A 21,197-nucleotide genomic window follows, 5' to 3' on the forward strand; every position below is an offset into this window, starting at 1 on the left:
AAGAACATCACCCACAATCTCCTTGACATTCTCAAGGACTTTCACATCCGTTGGACCAAAAAGAACATACTTCCCGGATTCGGTAATTTGAGGTACCGAAACTAAGTTCTTGGTCAATTTAGGAACAAGATAAACATCTTCCAAAGTAAATGTAACATCATTAACATCAATAATAGCATTACCTTCCTTTTTCACCGGATGAAGAAGAGTTCCATCACCTGTCACATGATGAGAGAAACCCGAATCAACAATCCATTGATTCTTCTTGACAACCGTATCAACGGTAAAACATTGCTCCCATTTGACATCATCATCATCGTTATTTGAACAAGCCACGTTTGCTTTTGTGACTTTGGAACGACAATATCTCTTGATGTGAACAACCTTCCCACACTTGTAACATGTAGGAGGTTTCTTCTCATAGTTATCTTTGTAACTAGTTTGCTCTTCTTCCTTTTCTTTGTTTGAAAAACCTTTCTTGTGATTCTTTCCCTTTGAAAACAAAACTGCGTCATTTTCAAATCCTTTAGCCATTTGCTTAACCAAAGCTTCTTGATTAGAGAGTAAATTCTCCAATTCTTCAACCGAAGGTTGAGTAGCCCACCCCTGAATAGAGGTTATGAACGGGACATACTCTTTCTTCAAACCACGAATTAGATATCTTCGCAAAAGAGCTTCACTAATTTTCTCTTTGTCATCAATCTCTGAAATTTCAGAACATAGATTTTTGACCCGTAAGAAATATTCGGAAACACTCATACCTTCTTGTCTTGAGATTGCTAACTCGTTTTCCAAGAATTGCAATCTTGCAGTATTTTTCTTAGAAAAGAGTTTCTCAAGAGTATCACATACTTCTTTTGGAGAAGTAATATCACGAATGTGTTCAATGAACTCTTTGCTAATTGAAGTTCTCAATGCAAAGAGAGCCTTTCCACATCGTACCTTCCATTTTCTTCTTGACTCTACATTCTCTAGAGTTTCTATGGGAATTATGGCTTCACCTCCGAACACAAGTTCCCATAGATCATGACCTTGAAGAAAAGCCTCCATACACATCTTCCAATACTTGTAGTTGTTGCCTACAAGTTTCTCCATTCCATTGACCATACCACCATTGTTTCCATTTGAGGCTTCCATTTTTGATAGCAAGATAACTAGTTAGGAACTTTGAGTAAACTTTGAGTATTTGCACACAATAGTTTATCTTAGAACCAAGCTCTAGATACCATAAAACAACTAGCTTATTTGCTGTAAATAGAAAGATAAGAAACAATATAGACAATAGATTGAAAACTTGAAGTGTTTTGGAATGAATTTCTTATGGTTACAACACTCCTTTAAATACAAGTTCAAAGTAGAAACAAGATGATTAGCACATACCTACTACACTCATTAAAGCCATAAATCATTGAGACAAAGTGCCCATTAAACAAGAAAAGCAAAAGAAAAGCTAGAAAACCCGGAGTGGGAAAGTTGGTGAGTGACCAACTGGATACAGACATAGATGCGCCGCATCTATAGAGGATGCGCCGCATCCTCTCCTTCTGACACGCAGCATCCAAGTGAAGCTCCGCATCTAAAACTGTCGGGGCATTTTTGGTGAAGAGATGCGTCGCATCAGTGAAGTGATGCGCCGCATTCAGGCGAATCACGCATACCGAAATCTTCAAAATTCGTACAAGACATAGGTTCACTTTTAGTGGCACTTAAATATTGCATTTCACTTTTAGTGACACTTTGCACTAACATTTTAATATGCAGATCGTTAGGATAAGATTTAACTCATAAAGCTGTTGTTGTGAAATGATAGATGTATGATATAATGTGATTTTGAGGTCAAGATCTCATTGTATAATTATTATTAGTGTTTATATTTGAAATTTTCCATTCATATTGATTATAAAAGTTCCATATTAATTGTTTTTGTTGCGAGGTTTTGACCTCTATATGAGACGTTTTTCAAAGACTGCATTCGATTTTTAAAACAACCATACCTTTATTTTATCAATAAAGGTTTAAAATATTACGACAATTATCAAATAATGATAATCAAAATATAGCGTTCTCACACGACAATTACATATTGGTTTACAATAATATTACACAACAATATATATCTTCGAATGCAGTTTTCAAACAATATTATACAAGCATGGACTCCAAATCTTGTCCTTAGTTTAGTATGCAACAGCAGAAGCTCTTAACAATTACCTGAGAATAAACATGCTTAAAACGTCAACAAAAATGTTGGTGAGTTATAGGTTTAACCTATATATTTATCAATCGTAATAATAGACCACAAGATTTCATATTTTCATTTTTCGTAAACATACGTCCCATGCATAGAGACAAAAATAATCATTTTATGGATTGAACACCTGGTAACCGACATTAACAAGATGCATATAAGAATAGCAATCAGGACAAAGAAACTCGGAATATCAAAACAGAAGACAAGAATTCCGAATCTTCTTCAGAAGCTAATTTGAAGACCGGATGATATAATGCATCTGGATGTAGAACAAAGGATAACTTTTTTACTGTGTAATAACCAATTCAATTTTAAACAATTAAATAGTTAATTAAACACGTAGACACTCAAATAAAAGGCATGTGTCCCATAGAGTCTCTTAAGTCACTAACGAGTTAAACTAAAACTTCAGTCCAATAAAACTTTTATTAACATAAAATGACATCATATAAATGAGAACTGCAAGATCAAAACGACATTAAAACCTACAAAATTAGCACGGGAATCGACAGAACAACCTTGGTTTGTTATATATATTTGTATTTGTATAATATGCTACATATCCTTTTGGTTTCACGTTTGACTTAAGAAATAGTGTTGGGCCACATGGGTTCTTAAGTCAGATTTAGAAATTAAAAGTCGGTGGGCTGGGCCTGAGGCTGGCTACCCTTTTTATAGGTGTAATTTATATGGATTAAAAAAGTTGCCCAATAGAATAGAATCGAAAACGATTAATTGCATCATACGGCTCAATCAATCCTGGGATTGCTCTGCACACGTTGATTGCATCATACAGTTCGACCACTCACTCCTCTTCTTCCACAGTCGATTGCATCATTCACGGTATGTATGTACAATTTTATAGTTAAGTTAATGTATAATGATACCATATGGTAATTGTAGAGGCTGCTAATTAAACCGCAAGTTATCTATTGTAGATTTAACATCAGTATTATATTACTTTCAAGTTAATAAAGTTCAAACAAATTATGAAGAAACGACTTAACGACGGCTATTAAGTTATTTTAAGTGGAGAATAATTAACACTTTTAATGTACTATGTTTGTTTGTCGAATTACATGATAGTTTAGTCACTTTGTTGAATGAGTGAAGGTTGTAGATGCTTGAAGTTTTTAGTTTTTATGTAGATTAATTAGGCATTTAGCATAACACATTATTTTGTTGTTGATTTTTTTATTTAGAATTTTCTATATGGAGGGGAAGAATTCTATCATATTATATTATTATATTATATTATATTATATTATATTATGCATTATAAGATATGAAAAATCATTTGGCACTGGATTCACAACTGTGTTTGGTGTAACAATCATCTGCATGTTTTTTTTTTTTTTTTTATTCTTATTGCTGTTATCTGATTTGGATGGTATTTACGCACTTGGATTCATAATTTTTTTAGTGATTATAATCATTAGGACTAGTGATGAGTGATGATGTAATTTTATTGCTATGTTTTATTAAATTCAGATGATAATATTTAACTATTTTTCTAATGTCTATTTTACTTATTTTTAACACCAGCTACTTTGCAAACAATTAAATACATCAAAAAAGTCCAAGCTACTAGCTACCAACTAACAACTAACAGCAAGTTTTGTGAAACATACCCATCCAAGCTCAAAGCAATTTCTACAGGTATTTTTTTTTACATATATTCTTTCATTGAAATTGATGTATTATTATTGTTGTTGAATAATTCATCTTGTCTTTCGGATTTAGGTATTGGTCGAGAATACTGTATATATATTCTCTAAATTTGTTTTATGTCTAGGTATTTAATTTTGGAGAGTTTGGTTTGAAAAATTGATGTATATTTGTGTATGTATTTTTGGGATTAAATAGTTTTATGCATCATCCTTTTCCTTTTTAATTTCAATGTCAGAAACAAACAAAAAGATGAAAATTAAGTTCGGAAGGTTTAAAGAGACAGAAAAATTCTGTCAAATAGAATTACCGCCACCGCCTCGTTTTCCCGTCCCTCCTCCCCGCGGGGGATATAAATGGTTAATCGATCTTCGTGAAAACAATCCGGAGCAGTTCATATTGGAGATGGCTAAAATTAAAGAGGAATTGGCTGAGTTGAACAACAAAAATTGGGATAAGAATTACGAGACCCTAAAAAAGAATGGTTGTAAGTACTCTTATTTTTCAAATCTTTGATTTTATTTATGTTGTAACGGAAATGGAGTCACGAATTATTAAACTCTACGTAAGATTATAGCTAATTATTAATTCAAAATATGTGGATTTGCGTATTGTAATTTCATTACATTTAGCAATCCGAAAACCTTTTTTTAACAATTTTTATTTTGCTCAGAAGAGAGATTCTAACATACATACAATACCTACCATATTAAAACTCTTTTTTTTTTTTTTAATCAACAAACCATAAGACAGATTGACACCTTTATACATCATTTTACTTTTGGATTGTTAAGTAAATAATTATTACTATGTAATAAATTATTTTTATTTATTCATGCATCACTACTTCTAGTATTTACTTGTTTTGTTTATTTAATAAGAATAGGGGTGGCAGATCAACGTGACTCAGGTGTAACTGCTGCTATGGCAACTTCAACTTCTGGTAAATATTTCAATCCATTCTTGTATAGAGATTAATTGGTTTTCATAATTACTCCTTTTTTTTATACATATTACATTTGGCTTATTATTATTATTATTATGGTATGTATTGTTGATCAAGCATATTTCCGCCTAGGGCTAGAAACATACTTGAGAGCATTAGAGGGGGGGTTTTTTGGATCAACCGTTCTAACCTCCGGTCCCGTTACCGTGATAACCCTAGCCGAGATGATGATCTCGGGAGGGTGGTTATGGCTGACCGCCGGCCGATGGAGGGCGCCGATTGGCGGCGAAGGGGAAAACCCTACGAGGAGTCGTAGGTAAAACCTTAGTGAGAATTGTGTACCCTAAATGATTAGATTACCCCTCTATTTATAAAATAGAGAATTAGGGTTTAGGAGGAAGACTTGACCGCGGCCCATGGACCAAGCCCAATTACTCGGTCCGATGGGCTCCGCACATCATCAAGTCCCCCAAGTTCGGTGTGACATATTAATGTCATATCGAAGTTACAAATATGCCACCGCAAATAACTCATCACATAACCCGCACCGACTACGAAGTCAAATGCATAACGAATCCACATAGTAATGTGATGATGCGATGTAATAATTCCGCATGTCATGCAGTCATGAGGCGAGCGGGGATCCGTAGGGTGGAACCCTGCACAGTACGGCCTACACATCATAACTATGCACGACACAGCCCCGCGTATTGCAATCATGCGTGATACGACCAAATGTGATGCATGTATGTTAACCACACTACTCGCGATGCATCCTTGCGCTTAACGCAATTTAGCGATGTGAGCATGCTAACTTCCACTACCATCCACAATGCACAAAGCAGCAATGTAGCAAAAACAAAACTGAAGGGATACTGATAGTATACCATCACTCCCCCCAGTTCGGTATGAAATGTGAAAGCATGTCATGGCGAACTATAATTAAGACCACGTTAAAGTGACATCATGTAACAAGTAGCTGATCAGAACTCGTAGTTGTATACAAGGCATTTCAAACTCACGGAGTCCGATCTCAGAGTCATATTGAGTCATCCCTACCACATATTTGTGAGGGGTAGCAAGTAACCATGCACTTACGCAGCGTAATCATGGACATTTGTGCATTTCACTGTAATTGCCTATGATCGCGAATTAAGACAATTCACACAATGTGCGCATAAGTTAACCAAAACTTATGCACAAGTTCGGGCGGTGCGTAAAATAAACCAATATTTCAACAAAAAGCCCTTATGCGAGTCCGCACGAAAAAAGTTTATACTCATAAGTTACAGCATCATTTGCTCTGTCACGTACTAGGGGTGCACTTAGTTGTGTGGTAAGGCAATGCTAACTAAAAACAAACCAATGTTTTTATACTTAAGAGTTTCCCCAAGTAAACCAATACTAAGGATAATTTAATATGCACAAGCAAACCAATGCTCGTATTTTAAGTCGACTTGGCAGCCTTCTAGTCTGCGTGGCGCTTGGCTAGGGGAAACCCAATTCCCTTCACCTACCGTTATATTCTAGCCTTGTAACCAAACAGGCTTCTGCCACGCGGGGGCTACAGGACACCCCTTAAGTAGGCAGGAACCGTACAATAAACTGATAAAATATGTGCTAGAGATTTATTGGCATATGAAAGTTTTTATTTCCGCAACGCGTTTAATCTTGCCATGAACAATAGAATTTTGAGGACAACAAATTCCACTCTTCGGTTCGTAAACCGTAGACAATCCTAGCGGGATTGCGAGTAATGTGGGGTTTAAGGATCTTAGAATTTAACTCTCCGGTCCGGATACCGTGAATAACCCAGATCGATATGATGATATCGATGGGGTGGTTAAATGTTAAGTCCACCATCGATAACGTTCGTTGATCGATGGACTCGTGAAGGTCGTAGGTTACCGTCGTGAGAGACTGACCTGTTAACCTTAACCACAAATGAATGAATGGTTTATGTAGCTACTCTATCGATTCGATAAAGTATAATCTACGTAATGTTGTGTCCTCCCGTCGAATGATCGTAATCATGTGACGAACCGGGAAAAATCCGTATATTTAATCATACGGTTAAAACCCAAAAATCAACCCTAAAAATGGTTTTAGGCAAGTAGGCAGGAAGCTGCACGAAGAAGAGGTGTATTATGCCTAAGCTAATAATTTTGGGTGATCAAGTCCAACTAGCTAAATATTACATCTCTTTAAAATCATCGCATGCCAAATGAGGTGCGGCCATGGGTTTATGCGGAGCCACCATGGTCTTACGCAATGTGCGAAATGCACAAATGAAGTGCCGTCGTAGGCTTATACAGAGCCGACATGGCGAAAAGCAAAGTGTGCAACACATATGCAAAGTGTTGCATGTTGTACGTCGCATGAAAATCCTGCGGCCATGGGCTTATGCGGAGCTCCTATGGCGCAATGCAAAATGCATAAAAGTGTTTTCGGCTTAGGGTCGTCGCCAAAGGAAACAAATCATCCCTATCAGTTAAAGCCGTATATCCTGGTAGCCTCCATTTCAATACTACTAAGTATTTAGTGGTGTTAAAATCCAACATTAAGTTGACACCACCTTTAAAGTGCGCGCAACACATGCAAAGTGTTGCGAACCGCACAAAAATTCTTGCAACCATGGCCTTACGCGAAGCCGCCATGGTGCAAAGGAAAAGTGCGCGCAACACATGCAAAGTGTTGCGAACCGCACAAAAATTGTTGCAACCATGGCCTTACGCGAAGCCGCCATGGTGCAAAGGAAAAGTGAGCGCAACACATGCAAAGTGTTGCGCACCGCACAAATAATCTTGCAACCATGGCCTTACGCGAAGCCGCCATGGTGCAAAGGAAAAGTGCGCGCAACACACGCAAAGTGTTGCGAACCGCACAAATAATCTTGCAACCATGGCCTTACGCGGAGCCGCCATGGTGCAAAGGAAAAGTGCGCGCAACACATGCAAAGTGTTGCGAACCGCACAAAAAATCTTGCAACCATGGCCTTACGCGGAGCCACCATGGTGCAAAGGAAAAGTGCGCGCAACACATGCAAAGTGTTGCGGACCGCACAAAAATTATTGCAACTATGGCCTTACGCGAAGCCACCATGGTGCAAAGGAAAAGTGCGCGCAACACATGCAAAGTGTTGCGGACCGCACAAAAATTGTTGCAACCATGGCCTTACGCAGAGCTGTCATGGTGCAAAGGAAAAGTGCGCGCAACACATGCAAAGTGTTGCGGACCGCACAAAAAATCATCTTGCAACCATGGCCTTACGCAGAGCCGCCATGGTGCAAAGGAAAAATGCGCGCAACACATATGCCTTGTGTTGCGTACCGCACATAAACTGCAACCATGGGCTTACGCAGAGCCGCCATGGTCTTAGACAAAGTGCGCGCAATACATAGGCGATATGTTGCTCATCGCACGTAAAATGCAGCCGTGGGCTTACGCAGAGCCGCCATGGACTAAGGCAAAGTGCGCGAAGCATGAATAAACTGAAATGCACAAATGAATCACGAGAAGTGGGGATGGTACTACTCGGAATTAACGCCCCTAATGGCGTCCGAAGCACAAAGGAACTACGGAAAGATATCGTGTATTGCTGAAGTGTGCTACGGAATATTTTACATCACATATCTATGCCTTCACCGTAAAACAGGGTAATGAAGTGCGTCTGCTCTTCTGACAAACTAGTATACAGTCAATGACGACACCACGGAGCATGAACCGGGAGCGACCCCGGGCTGTCCAGAGGCATAATGACGCTCCTCAAAAGGGAGATATTCTGAGAACGCATATTGTACAAACGGGCCCACCAAATATAGGTTATATGGCCGCACATGAAAATTTAACACGTCTTTCCAATTGATAACGTAGTACCATGCTAGGCCCCATTTCAATACTTCGAAAGTATTTTGTGGTGTTGAAATCCAACATTAAGTTGACACCACCTTTAAAGTGAGCGCAACACATGCAAAGTGTTGCGAACCGCACAAAAATTCTTGCAACCATGGCCTTACGCGGAGCCGCCATGGTGCAAAGGAAAAGTGCGCGCAACACATACAAAGTGTTGCGAACCGCACAAAAAATCTTGCAACCATGGCCTTACGCAGAGCCGCCATGGTGCAATGTGCATATCACAAATTATCTGCGGATAAGGTAACTGGAGATGCTTCACGATTAACGCCACACAGTGGCACCGTGAAAAGACATTGTGTAATTGTACCGCAAAAGCGGGTTGGCATCGCAGTTCTACCCAATACATTGGCCATGCGTGAATTAATCCTCGTGATTAAAGATTTGCGAAATATCATCGCATAAAAAGCTTCACGAGATAAAAATAAATGGTGATAAATTTGACCCTGTAATAGAAATTATGTACATACTCCACAATCTGTTAATAATAAGTCAAATAAATGCCCGATACTCATGGTGATTCTTTTAGTGGATAATGCCCGACTAATATTTGAAACAAATATCTCTTTTAGAGATTACGTGTACACATTATTTTGGTCAATATCAACCATCTATTTTAGTATTAGATCTGTAGTAGATATTCATTTTTTAAATAGATTCTTAAAGCCGAAGTAAAAACGATATGGGATGACATAGTTGTATTATTCCCAACTTAATCACATCGTTTCCAAAATAATCCGAATCAAGTTCCGTTTCCTTTGGAGTGAATATCTCATCTAAATCAGAAACTTTGTTCATTTGTTAAAAAACATATTCGTCTGTGCGTAAACATGTATATACGAGTAATTGTTATCAACTAATATGAATATGAAAACTTACGAAACGAGTTAGATTTAACTCGTCCACGAACAATTCGTAAAGTGTGCGAAGGCTAATGATCCCGTGCCGGTCCGTTTGTTTGTTGTACCAAGGCTTGTACGCTTGTACTTTTCCCAATCCTTGTTAGTAATCAACAAAAGAAAAGACAAAAACAAATATCCGACGTATATACAGTCGAGGAAAGCACCGACTCAGATTTATTAATTGCAATATAAGAAAGAATATAATATCGAGATATTATAACATATATTTGGTCCGGTTTTCAAAGATCACAATTTGATTACTTATAAACATAAACAAGATTCTTTAAATCACATAAAATAATAAACAATCCCTTATCACGATTTTTGGTGCCAGTTGAATTGTATGACACAGTAATTGATGTATGCTTATGCATGCCAACCATCATGAATGATACTAAGAAGTTAACCAATATATAATCAACAAAAGTATCGAATTATCAGGAGACTTCCTTTATCGATGAATTTATTAAACGAATATATATTTAATGTTATACCAGCACATGTTGGGTATGATTATATATATTTTTTATCTAACCATGAACATAAACTTTTGTCGTTGATTTCTGTGCAAATGCATATACATCAGTTTGTATTATTCAATTTAATGAATTTAAAGGAGAACTTACAGATGCGGATCAGATATGATCGGTTGATTCTTTTGATGATAGGAACACAGAGACTGTTTGTAGCATCTCTCAATGAAAGCACCACTTGATCAAGCATATTTCCGCCTAGGGCTAGAAACATACTTGAGAGCATTAGAGGGAGGGTTTTTTGGATCAACCGTTCTAACCTCCGGTCCGGTTGCCGTGATAACCCTAGCCGAGATGATGATCTCGGGAGGGTGGTTATGGCTGACCGCCGGCCGATGGAGGGCGCCGATCGGCGGCGAAGGGGAAAACCCTACGAGGAGTCGTAGGTAAAACCTTAGTGAGAATTGTGTACCCTAAATGATTAGATTACCCCTCTATTTATAAGAGAGAATTAGGGTTTAGGAGGAAGACTTGACCGCGGCCCATGGACCAAGCCCAATTACTCGGGCCGATGGGCTCCGCACATCATCAATTGTATTAATATATTATAATTAAATAATTAATATTTCCTTTTTATTTATTAGATGAAGATGACGTGCAAAGAACGCCAGTGCTCAAGTGACGCCGGACTGAGAAAACAAGCAAATCAAGTGAGTTTTATCAGGGTTGGTTTAACTTTTTAAAGTAATTAATAATTCGTCTAGATGTTAGGAACGTTTTTTCAATCAGTTATACTCGATGTTTATCTTTAAATTGATTTTGTAAACCGTATGGGAACATCGGTAATGAAAATGTTGTTAAACAAGCAAATCTGGTAAATGACAGAAAAGTTTTGATTAGTGATTTTCTAAAATCTGATAATCAGTCAAAGTCGGTCAATAGGTTGAAATTGGGTTTAGTTGGTCAATTGAATTTAATCGGTTAAAATAGGTCAAAGTCAATATTGGTCAACATTTTAATATGACTCTAAATTAGAGTTATGGAGTTTGTTGTACAAACTGAAATCGAATCTCCTACTTTGTTATAGTATGAATGTTTAATTCATAGGTTGTACTTATTCATGATTATAGTTTTTGAATTATGATCTAGTTCCTGAGAAAATGCAATTTGCATTGATATTTTTGTGCAGAGATGATTGACTTTATGGTAGATGATTTAAGAGAAGATTTGATTGATGATTATGAAGTTTTTGATGTAGTTTTATAGTTCACTTTTTTTATTTTACCACTTTATTTTACTTCACATTAATTTATCTTTTGATTTGGATATAAAGTATTTCTGTTTTAAGTTTATTGATTCCTGATTGATTATATGGTAGTAGATGGTTAAAGAGAAGGTTTGATTGATGATTATGAAGTTTGTGATGTGGTTTTTAAAGTTTATATTTGTTTTACCACTTGATTTTACATCACACTAATCTGTATATAAAGTATATTTTGATTCAAGTGTATTGATTCCAGATGCTATTAATGATGAATTTACCATTTAAAGTGCGTATGTTGCTCTTAAATGCGGAGTATATTATATATTAAATGAAGTTACTATCGAGTGACATTTTTCTCGGTCGGGCCTGAGTAGAACAAAGTGACTTCACGATTTTGCTTTCTTTACATAGCGATTGGTAAGCTCCAAGATGGAATCGTATCAGGTTTAGTTTATATGCAGCTTCTAATGTATACAAAGTGCATATGAAGCTTTTTGATCAAAGAACGATTCGTGCCAGAGTAGAACAAAAGCTATGAGCTTATAGAGATTAATGTCGTACATGTGTTGAAGCCTTAAAGTCAAAGGACTCGAGGTGTGATTTAATCTTGATATAAACTCGTCCTAACAACTCAGATAGTTTCTTTAGCGGGCCCAGATGGACGTGTTTTAGGTGGAGGACTTGCTGGCATACTCTTAGACTTACAAAAAATTACAAAAACATTTAGCAATTTCATAGGAGAAATTCAAATATGTAAATGTTTGAGTCATTTAAATATTATTATTGCCCTAGTTCAAACGAGATATACTCTTAGACTGGTTACAGTCTGATGAAATTGTTGCAACTATCACGGTTAATGGTCTAAGGAATGAAAACACTTTTAAGTACATGAGGTTGGGTCGGGTCGGATCTACCAAGATATAATGTAACTCGTTTCGATGTAAAACTAAATATTCTACAAAGATCTACTCATTTTGTTGTAAAAACAGACTTTTGGTTATATCTATTTTACCCTTTTCGTGTCAATTTGTTTTAGTGGCGTGTTTTAAATTAAATGACAAGGCACGCTACCATGTTTTCTTTTAAATAGGTCAGTATTGCCACCTCTAGAGTAACAATCAGATGAATTATCGCAATTTTGTTGGTCAAATATATATAGTCTTCCTGTTCCTTAAAAAACAAACAGGAATCTTGTTAGAATTGTCCCATTTATTATGAGACAATGTTGAATTGTCCCATTTATTATGAGAAAGTGATAGAACAAACTTCTAACTTAATATTTTTTAATATTCTAATAAATTCTTGAGATTTATAATTACCACATGAGATTAAAAAATTTCTTTACATATATAATTAAGTTGTGATTGACACTTTTGTTCTTGATAATCAACATGAGCAGCAGAAACCCAAAAAGCCAAGATTCGAAAGCATATCATCAGCCATCTGCACTCCTATGTCTCCACAACCAATCGATAAAGAAGATGTCGATGAACCGTATGTAAACTATACTCCATTATCGTCTATGCACGAAGTTAGAAATGTGGGTAGCTGATAAGAATCAGGCTATGCTACCCTTCTTATCCATTTATCATTCTCTGTTCTTCATATTATTATTTCTTTATTCACCATTCATCATCAGTTTATCACCTAGTTTACAGTTAAAATTAGTTTCTGCTGCTATTTTGGTGCTATTATCAATACCGAACTTAACGTATCTTTGCATGGGTTAGTATTTATAGAGTCTCGCTCATCATATAGTCAGGTTTCGAGTTGATCATGTATCATGTATTTCATTCCGGCCTTTCTTATTCATTATTGGTTTTTGATTTGTCGACTGCAGATCGTTAGGATAAGATTTAACTCATAAAGCTGTTGCTATGAAATGATAGATGTATGATATAATGTGATTTTGATGTCAAGATCTCATTGTATAACTATTATTAGGGTTTATATTCTATGGATTTGGAGTTACATTATACCACCATTAATGGCGTCAGATTTGTCCGTCAGATGAGGTGGAATGGGCTTTGACGCCCCTGACGCCATTAACGGGGCGTCAAAGTTTTACACAAAGGGACTAATGCAGGTGCAACTTATGGGCACTATGGTCAGGTTTACGGGAGAAGGAATAAGCAGCTGCAGAATGGGTTGATAGTTGGGCTGCAAATTGATCATGGGCTCAATGGTTTCTGATCCAGTTTAATTGGCAAAGGAGGGAGCTAAAAAGTCATGGCTGGAAAGTGGAAGACCTAGAGTCCTAGTTATTGTATGATTGTTTAATTAATAAGGACCTTTTCAGCTAGTATAAAAAGAATACAAAGGCCAAGTTTTTCATGTATCAATTTTCATTCAGTTCAATAAAATAAGCAGTGAGCTTTTGTGTTTACAGTAAATTTCATTCCATTCTTCTAATTATTCTCTTTATGTTCAATTAAACCATCAGGTCCTGCACTAGGGACGTTAGTCGAATATTTGACGGGTGCTTGACATTTTCACTACCCAATCAGAAAATAGTATTAAATATATTTATTAATTTAATTTATTTTTTCCACCCCGTTTTCAATTAGATTTTACCACATCACCTTACCAATATTTGACCAAAAACTTGACCTTAGGGTTAACGAAGGTCAAATACTAACCTTGCCACATCACCAAAAGTACACCATTTGCCTCTAACGCAATGGCGTCTTTGAACATAGGCAAGATAGGCGATCGCCTAGGGCCCAAGATTTTTGAAGGGCCCAAAATTTTATATATATATATATATATATATATATATATATATATATATATATATATATATATATATATATATATATATATATATATATATATATATAAGTAAATAAAAATAATGTGGTTAATAAATTTAATTTAAAAAAAATAGTAAGTTAACTTATGAGTATTAGTCTATATAATTGTAGGGCCTCTTTTTTTTCCCTCTTTTCAAGCCTAGTTCTCAAGCCACACATATTTACTCATGTTTATGGGATTTTCGTGTACAAGGGTCCATTTTTATTTTCGTCTTGGGCCTTCGAATTGTTGAGACGGCCCTGCTCTATCGTCACGGTCAGGGTTAATGGTTGTCTTAGTGGATTGCTAGGATCTTGTTTCTCTACCCTTTACTTGTGTTCAACAATTGAATAATTGTGTTATTTAAATCCTAGATAAATAATTCAAGTGTTGTTAGCACATCAGACCATGTGATATGACACATGGCTACATGCTCATTATGTATTCGATGAGAATGCTGGTTCATATTTTTGAAGAGGAACCGGATCAATCTAATTCTTAGTTTATGTTGGAAAAATAATCTGATGAGTCAAAAACATTTTCAGGTTTTTAGAGTCTGAAGTTGTAGAGTCTGAAGTTGCAGACTCTGATGTTTGGTGAAGTCAACGTTTTGGTTTTCTTGGTGGCTAAGATAAGGAGGATTTTGGAGATATGTTTAAAAATTTAGAAGATACGTTTTGATTCTGCCTTTTCTCCAGAAGATAAACTTTTGAAGTGATTTGAATATTTGTTAAGTTTAGAGTTTATCTTTTCCTTAATATTAGTGAAGTTGTTTAGGAAACCAAATCTTCAGATTTGGTGTTAAAACTGTATAAATAGAGGCTACAGTTTAGCCTTGTGATCTATCTTTGCACGATTATTATTATCTTTCATATTTCTTCATATCGTGTTCTCTCAATTATTGTTCTTATAATTCATATTTATTATTCAATTGAGAGTCTGTTGTTCATAGATCAAATACTGTGAACTATTAACTGGTATCAGAGCGGGAAAGGTGTAAATCCTATCTCGGTGATCTTTAAAACGATCCATATTTTTCTTATCAGTACTATTACTATTCCAGATATGGCTGTAATTGAAAGGGATGGTGGTTCTAGCAAGTTTGAAGAAGATCTGAAAGCTGTTGAGATGATGGATAAGGACTCTACTTGCAATAAAGCTTCTGCCTATAGGGTACAAAACTTTGTGAATTATCTTGATAATGAAAAAGTGAGAATGTTTCAGTACTTGTTGCTTGACTTTAAGTGGTGTTTAGAACATATTGATAGGTTAAGAACACAAATTTTTGATCTTAAAAATGTCATCAAAGACAAAGATGCTGAAATTAAAGACTTAAAAAAATGTGAGGTTGAACTTGACACCTATAAAATAGCATACACAGAAGAAACTAAAAGATTAAATATTGAATTAGGAAGATCAATTAAAAGGTCAAAACATTATGAATCAATTTGTAAATCCTGGTGTGTATCTTCCAAAAAGAATTCTGATGCTATTGCCAAACAAATTCCAAATGATGTCAAAGCTATACTAGGTGAAAACTACATATTAAATAATAATGTGGAAGTTGATCCAAGTGTATTTAAACCTGACATTTTACCAAACACATTTGTAAAATTTGATGGTGACAAAAAGATTTTAACTAATGCTTTTGTAAGATCTTTAGATCCTGTTGAACCTTCTGAGACTATAATACTTGAAAGCAGAAATCCACTAGAGTCTGAACTTTTGAAACCTTCAGACTCTAATAGTTTAGTCTCTCAAAATAATAGTGTATGTTCTGACCTAGAGTCTGACACCCAAGAGTCAAGTTGCAAGAGCAATTCTGAATCATCCTCAGTCACTGACACTTGTCCAGATCCAAAAAGGTTAACTAAAAGAAGGTCAAAGTCAAAACAAGCTAAGACTATTCAAAAACTCAAAAGGAAAATTTTAAAACTCAATGAAAAAATCAAGAGTCAAGAAAAACCTTCAGTTAAGAGAACATTTTGTTTTCCTAAGAAAATTGAGAAAGAATGGAAAACCAAAGTTTGTGAAAATAAAAGTGTCTTAAAATCTGTTAAGGGCAAGTTGATTTGGATTGGAAACAAAGCTTTTGTTTGGAGAGTGAAGAGCACTCCAACTGAACCCACTGAAAAGTGGGTTCCCCTTAAAAACTAACCATTTTCTTTTGCTTTATGTCTTGTGTAACAGGGTAACATGTGGTATTTGGATAGTGGTTGCTCAAGACACATGACTGGATGCAAAGAGCATCTTGTAGGGTTTGTTGAAGAAAAAGGTCTTTCTGTAAGATATGGTGATAATTCTGTTGCAAGGACTATTGGTTATGGTACTGTTAAAGCTGGAAGTGTTTCATTTAAGAAAGTTGCTTTAGTTGAAGGGTTGAAGCATAATCTGCTAAGTGTGAGTCAAATTGCTGATGAAGATTGTGAGATCAGATTAAGAAAGAAAGCTGGTATTATTTATGATCCTAAAGGAAGACCAACACTTGTAGCCTGGAGATTTCAAAATGTGTATATGCTGGATTTAGATTCTGTTGATGCTGGAATAGAAACATGTTTGTACTCTCAGACTGTTCCTGAACTTAATTGGCTTTGGCACAAAAGACTTTCTCATCTTAATTTCAAAAACATTAATGAGCTTTCCAAAAAGAAGCTTGTAAGAGGTTTTCCACAACAACCTTTTAAGAAAGATAAACCTTGTTCTGCATGTATTATGGGTAAACAGACCAAAGCAAAGTTTTTCTCAAAAACCCTAGCTACTATAAGTGATCCACTTCACATGCTTCACATGAATCTATTTGGTCCAATGAACACTAGTAGTTTGGGTGGAAAAAGATATACTCTGGTGATTGTTGATGAGTATTCTAGATTTACATGGATTATTTTCTTAGCTGCAAAAAGCGATGCTCCTGAAGAAATCATCAATTTGATCAAGAGAGAGCAGGTGAAAAAGGGTGTTCTTGTTAAACAGTTGAGAAGTGATCATGGTACTGAGTTCAAAAATGTTACATTAATTGACTTTTGTGAAGAGTCTGGAATTGGTCAAAATTTCTCTGCTGTTAGAACTCCACAACAAAATGGAGTTACTGAAAGAAGAAATAGAACCCTTATTGAAGCAGCCAGAACCATGTTATGTCAATCAAATGTTGCTCTAAGGTTCTGGGCAGAGGCAGTTAATACAGCATGTTATACTCAAAATAGGTCCTTGATTGTGAAGAAACATGGCAAAACTCCCTATGAGTTATACCAGAAAAAGGTGCCTACTATTCATTACTTTCATGTATTTGGGTGTAAATGCTATATTTTAAATCAAAGAGATCAGCTTGAAAAGATGAGGCCAAAATCTGATGAAGGTATGTTCATGGGATATTCTTCTGTATCTAAAGCTTATAGAGTATATAATCAGAGGAGAATGAAGATTGAAGAATCCATTAATGTTTCTTTTGATGAAAGTTCTATAGAAATGGATCAGTCATCCAGCACTGAGCAATCTGCACTTGGTGAATTGTCAAATTTAATTTCTGGAAACAGTGTTCAGACTCTGGTTTCAGAGTCTGAGTCAGATGAACCTAATTTGTCCGGGTTGAAAAATGATTCTGCAGATAATTCTCATACAGAAGAAGTTCCACAAGAAGATGAGTCTGTTGTTATTCAAGAGGGTGATCAGTCATCAAATACCACCTTGGATCCTGCTGTTCCTACTAGAAAATCATCTAGAAATATAGTTCCTCCAAATCATCTTGAGGATTATGTTGTGGATCCTACTGGTTTGCCTAAACCTAGCTCTTCTTCTCAGACACCTGTGTCTGACTTTGCTATTGCAAACTACTGCTTCTTTTCTTGTTTTCTTTCACTAATTGAGCCTAAAGATGTATATGAAACATTGTCTGACAATGATTGGGTTGAGGCTATGACTGAAGAGTTGACAGAATTTGAAAGGAATGATGTATGGGAGTTGGTTCCAAAACCTGATGGTAAAACTGCAATTGGCACTAAATGCGTTTACAGAAACAAGGTTGAAAAAGATGGTATTGTGATTAGAAATAAAGCAGGGTTAGTGGCTCAAGGGTATAGATAAGAAGAAGGAATAGATTATGATGAGACTTTTGCTCCTGTTGCTAGAATTGAAGCTATTAGACTGTTTCTGGCATATGCTGCTGATATTGCTCAATAACATTATATATATCTATCGCAATATCGTGTAAAATACTCTCGAATCAAGGATGCTGAAAGCGTTTCTACAAGTGATAGGCCAAGATATGCAAATTTGTATCGGAGAGTGATTTATAAAGATTTTTGATGATTTATGACCGTGGTTGATCCCGATACAAGTTAAGGTCAAATTAGTGCTCTAAAATAGTAAAACAAGGTTTCAAATGATTGGGACTTCGTGCATTTGAAGAAAGAATGCAAAAAAACGAGACAGTAAAACTCAGTACAACGGGACGCCGTCTAAACACGTGGGACGCCGTCCAGCTTTTCAAACTGGGACGCCGTCCAAATAGTTGGGACGATGTCCAAGCCTTAATAATGGGACACCGTACAAAAGCCAGGACGCCGTCCAGAAGTAGGTTTCAGCCTACTTTTGACTTTCTGACCTACTTTCTCCACTTTAAAAAGCTACTGATTGAAAACCAGTTGAGCAGTTACGAACGAGAGAGTACAGAGACAAATTTTGGGAGCAATATTGGAGAACTCCAAGCTCTTGGAAGAGGCTCAACATCAAGGCATCAAAGATCAAAACCTTCTTCATCCAAGAACTCATTGTTCTTGTATGTTATTTCTTGTTCTAAAGCAATGATTTCCATTGATAATCTGATTGTTATTTGTGTAGTTTGTTATTTTGTGCAGCATGGTTGAACTTCAAAGATTGGCATTAAGTTCAGCAACATTTGATATTATGATGTATGTATGTTGATAATCGAGGAATGGACGATGCTCTTATGCTGGCAGTAAGTTCAGCGGCATTCGTCTACATGTTCCACGATTTACAGGTCAAAATTTTGAAAATTTCTAAAAACACCCTATCACTTTGCCCTCTAAATTTAATCATTTTTCTGATTTCATGCAATGAGGGCCTTGCATGATCTTAAGTGTGGGGTGGGAGATAGAAATTTATCAGGAATTCATTTTACAAAAATTTAAGGCGTTTATGATCAAAAATTTTAATTTTTCAGGTAGCCTTAGAAACGAAAATTGTCCAAAACCATTCTACATACATTGAATTCTAAATCTAGAAAAGAAATGTTGAGTTATGTTTTAAATTATTAATAGTCTTTGAAGTTGTACTATCATTCAATTATTTGAATGAAAATCCTACTAGTTTAGTAAAGCTAACTTGTAGGTTACTTGTACCAAAACGAGTGTAAACCGTGAGAGAGCAGTGATTGCATAGCATGGTCGGAAAGCGGACCCTGCGCCAGATCGAAAACTAAAACAGGACGATCCTCATTGTTTCTCCTAACAAGGACAATGTTGCGTCCGACCACTTTATTATTACCCATAGGATGTATCCATTCCATCCTCAAGGAAGTAAAGTCTTCCGAACGACACACTTGCTGATTTGTTTCAGAAGTTGTAGTCCAGACCAGTTGTAGGGTGACGAAAAATCTTGAAAAGTCATTGCTAAAATCGACTGGAAATCTACCAGGCCTCAACATCAAACAGGGAAACTGGTAGTTAAAGCTTTTCTCAATGAGGGAGAATTGCTGGCCAAATGGGAAGCGCACCATGATACACAAAATGTCAGTGAATTGATCAGATTCCCAGTGGATACCCTCCGGAAAGGTAAGATATCAGCTTTTAAGCCTGATGAACCTCAATCTTTACGGTTGACTTAACGGATTAGATGATTACCTCATGATTATCGATGATATCTGGACATAATGTGTATCCTCCTAAACGCATTATTTTCTTACCAACATCTAACGATGTTAGGTACTGTGGGAGGGATTGGCTTGACCAATAGCGGGAAACCCGCACTCATTTTTCAAAATTCAGAAAATCCGACTAAAATCGGAAAACGTGCCTAGTATTAAAACTAGCATGATATTTTCAAAACCGTAAAACGTTTTCATCAAGGTCCTGATTTCCCTAGGATCAAATTTTTCGGATACTTGGCTCTAATCTCCCAAAAATGTGTGTGTGTGTGTGTTTTCATTATGTATATAGCGTGAGTGTGATTACAATATATGTGTGTGTTATACTTAAAGCGTGTGTTAATATAGCGTGAGTTTGCATTTCATATAAACGTGTGTGTTTCATGTGTTTCGCGTGACTTGTGTGATGTGTGTAATCTATATTGTGTAAATGTGTTTGATAGTTTTCTACTTTGTAAGAATGAATTGCTTGAGGACAAGCAAGGTTTAAGTGTGGGGTGTTTTGATATTGCTCAATAACATTATATATATCTATCGCAATATCGTGTAAAATACTCTCGAATCAAGGATGCTGAAAGCGTTTCTACAAGTGATAGGCCAAGATATGCAAATTTGTATCGGAGAGTGATTTATAAAGAGTTTTGATGATTTATGACCGTGGTTGATCCCGATACAAGTTAAGGTCAAATTAGCGCTCTAAAATGGTAAAACAAGGTTTCAAATGATTGGGACTTCGTGCATTTGAAGAAAGATTGCAAGAAAACGAGACAGTAAAACTCAGTACAACGGGATGTCATCCAAACACGTGGGACGCCGTCCAGCTTTTAAAACTGGGACGCCGTCCAAGCCTTAACAATGGGACGCCGTCCAAAAGTCATGACGCCGTCCAGGAGTAGGTTTCAGCCTACTTTTGACTTTCTGACCTACTTTCTCCACTTTAAAAAGCTACTGATTGAAGACCAGTTTAGCAGTTACAAACGAGAGAGTACAGAGACGAATTTTGGGAGCAATATTGGAGAACTCCAAGCTCTTGGAAGAGGCTCAACATCAAGGCATCAAAGATCAAAACCTTCTTCATCCAAGAACTCATTGTTCTTGTAGGTTATTTCT

The 21,197-nt window shown here is 36.3% G+C and overlaps 1 long non-coding RNA gene across 1 annotated transcript; it reads left to right on the plus strand.

Annotated features, from left to right (window-relative positions):
• Positions 1 to 2,975: 2,975 nt before the first annotated feature.
• On the plus strand, positions 2,976 to 11,456 carry LOC139862072 (uncharacterized). The gene is made up of 3 exons (XR_011764036.1): positions 2,976 to 3,094; positions 10,797 to 10,862; positions 11,342 to 11,456. It is a non-coding gene; the product is annotated as an uncharacterized lncRNA (long non-coding RNA).
• The last annotated feature ends 9,741 nt before the right edge of the window (positions 11,457 to 21,197 follow it).

The sequence above is a fragment of the Rutidosis leptorrhynchoides genome, chromosome 8 (genome assembly GCF_046630445.1).
Source record: "Rutidosis leptorrhynchoides isolate AG116_Rl617_1_P2 chromosome 8, CSIRO_AGI_Rlap_v1, whole genome shotgun sequence".
In the NCBI taxonomy this organism is placed as follows: Eukaryota; Viridiplantae; Streptophyta; class Magnoliopsida; order Asterales; family Asteraceae; genus Rutidosis; species Rutidosis leptorrhynchoides.